The sequence below is a fragment of the Schistocerca piceifrons genome, unplaced genomic scaffold, assembly GCF_021461385.2.
Source record: "Schistocerca piceifrons isolate TAMUIC-IGC-003096 unplaced genomic scaffold, iqSchPice1.1 HiC_scaffold_943, whole genome shotgun sequence".
NCBI classification, from domain to species: Eukaryota; Metazoa; Arthropoda; class Insecta; order Orthoptera; family Acrididae; genus Schistocerca; species Schistocerca piceifrons.
Window position 1 is genome coordinate 1,590,001 of NW_025729216.1, and position 2,500 is coordinate 1,592,500.

Below are 2,500 nucleotides of genomic sequence, written 5' to 3' on the forward strand. Positions count from 1 at the left end.
GCGGTGGGCGCAGAAGGGTCTGGGCGTGAGCCTGCCTGGAGCCGCCGTCGGTGCAGATCTTGGTGGTAGTAGCAAATACTCCAGCGAGGCCCTGGAGGGCTGACGCGGAGAAGGGTTTCGTGTGAACAGCCGTTGCACACGAGTCAGTCGATCCTAAGCCCTAGGAGAAATCCGATGTTGATGGGGGCCGTCATAGCATGATGCGCTTTGTGCTGGCCCCCGTTGGGCGAAAGGGAATCCGGTTCCTATTCCGGAACCCGGCAGCGGAACCGATACAAGTCGGGCCCCTCTTTTAGAGATGCTCGTCGGGGTAACCCAAAAGGACCCGGAGACGCCGTCGGGAGATCGGGGAAGAGTTTTCTTTTCTGCATGAGCGTTCGAGTTCCCTGGAATCCTCTAGCAGGGAGATAGGGTTTGGAACGCGAAGAGCACCGCAGTTGCGGCGGTGTCCCGATCTTCCCCTCGGACCTTGAAAATCCGGGAGAGGGCCACGTGGAGGTGTCGCGCCGGTTCGTACCCATATCCGCAGCAGGTCTCCAAGGTGAAGAGCCTCTAGTCGATAGAATAATGTAGGTAAGGGAAGTCGGCAAATTGGATCCGTAACTTCGGGATAAGGATTGGCTCTGAGGATCGGGGCGTGTCGGGCTTGGTCGGGAAGTGGGTCAGCGCTAACGTGCCGGGCCTGGGCGAGGTGAGTGCCGTAGGGGTGCCGGTAAGTGCGGGCGTTTAGCGCGGGCGTGGTCTGCTCTCGCCGTTGGTCGGCCTCGTGCTGGCCGGCGGTGCAGGATGCGCGCGCCTGCGCGGCGTTCGCGCCCCGGTGCTTCAACCTGCGTGCAGGATCCGAGCTCGGTCCCGTGCCTTGGCCTCCCACGGATCTTCCTTGCTGCGAGGCCGCGTCCGCCTTAGCGTGCTCCTCCGGGGGCGCGCGGGTGCGCGGATTCTCTTCGGCCGCCATTCAACGATCAACTCAGAACTGGCACGGACTGGGGGAATCCGACTGTCTAATTAAAACAAAGCATTGCGATGGCCCTAGCGGGTGTTGACGCAATGTGATTTCTGCCCAGTGCTCTGAATGTCAACGTGAAGAAATTCAAGCAAGCGCGGGAGTAACTATGACTCTCTTAAGGTGGCCAAGTGGCGGCGGTGTGGCTGCATCCGGACTTGGCTTCTCGAAGTGCGGTCTTGATGTAGTCGTGCTGCTGCTGCGAGGTGCCTTCCTTGGGTTATAGTTACAGGGAGAGTGATGCGCAATACATGGGCCTAGCCCTCTTAGCCTCTCCTCTCCTGCGGTCTTCTCCCCTTCTCGTGGGCCCGCTGATTTCGCAGAGTGGAAGACCGCACCAGGGGCTTGGGGGGGTTACCAGCCCCCCCTCGCACTATCCCTTTTTTAGTTGGGGGCAGTAAGCAGAGAATAAGTGGTGGCCCTTCCGCTGAAGGTGCCACCCCAACTCCCCCAGCACCTAGCCGGCCAACCGGCCGTGCCGAAAATCTTGTAACTTTTGCAGCTATGTATACCTGTAGTGAGTGCCACCGCAGCTTTACAACCAAGAACGGTCTCGGGGTCCATCGCCGCCGCCAACATCTTGCGGCCGCCAACGCGGAGATCGTCACGGAGAGGCATCGCGCGAGGTGGACGGAGGAAGAAGTCCTGTCGCTCGCCAAGGCGGAGGCCGAACTGTTCCTCGAGAGGGACGCCCGGTTCTTCTTCGTCAATCAAGAACTCATCAGGATGTTCCCCGACCGAACGCTCGAGGCAATCAAGTGCCGACGGCGGCAAGCTGCCCACAAGCAGCTTGTCCGCCAATTCATGGAGGCGCTTGAGATCGGTCGGGGGGAAGAGCCGGCGTCCCGCCGGGGAGCAGCGAGCCCGCTGCCTGACGCGGGCGAGGCCGCTGCGCCGCCCGTCGACGCAGCCGAGGACTTCGCGGCCGACACCACCGGGCCGCCGCCGGAGGGGCCGACTGACGCCGCCATCTGGGAGCATCTGGCGGGGCTACCCGCTTCCGCCCAGCGTTTCTCTGCCCTGGATCGTGTCATAGGTCTGGGGCGGGGCACGCCGCCCGATGTCATCCTGGGCATGCTCCCGGATGCCCTTGCGTCGGTCGGGTCCAGAGGGGAGAGATCGATCACCAGGACACAGCGGCCGCGCCAACCATCGAAGCGGCCGCCTGCCGCGCCGCCGACGCAGAAGCGCAAGCGGCGCCGCTGGGAGTACGCGAGAACGCAGGATGCCTTCCGACGGTCGCGTGCACGTTGCGTGCGCGGCCTCTTGGATGGCACCCTGCTCCAGCCGCCACCTGCCATCCCTGGTCTGCTGGACTTCTGGGCGGACCTCTTCACCAAGAAGCCCATCTCCACCGCGGGCTTCATTCGTGACCGCCTCCTCCCGCACTCAGAGCCTGTCGCTCTCGAGTGCATATGGGGGCCGGTCACACATGAGGAGGTCGCCGCTGCGTTGCCGCCCAGGGGATCAGCAGCCGGGCCGGACGGCCTTACCCCA

At 63.3% G+C, this 2,500-nt stretch overlaps 1 pseudogene; it reads left to right on the top strand.

The window, feature by feature from the left end:
- LOC124772619 overlaps positions 1–2,500 on the top strand; it is a 7,949-nt pseudogene that overhangs the window by 1,747 nt on the left and 3,702 nt on the right.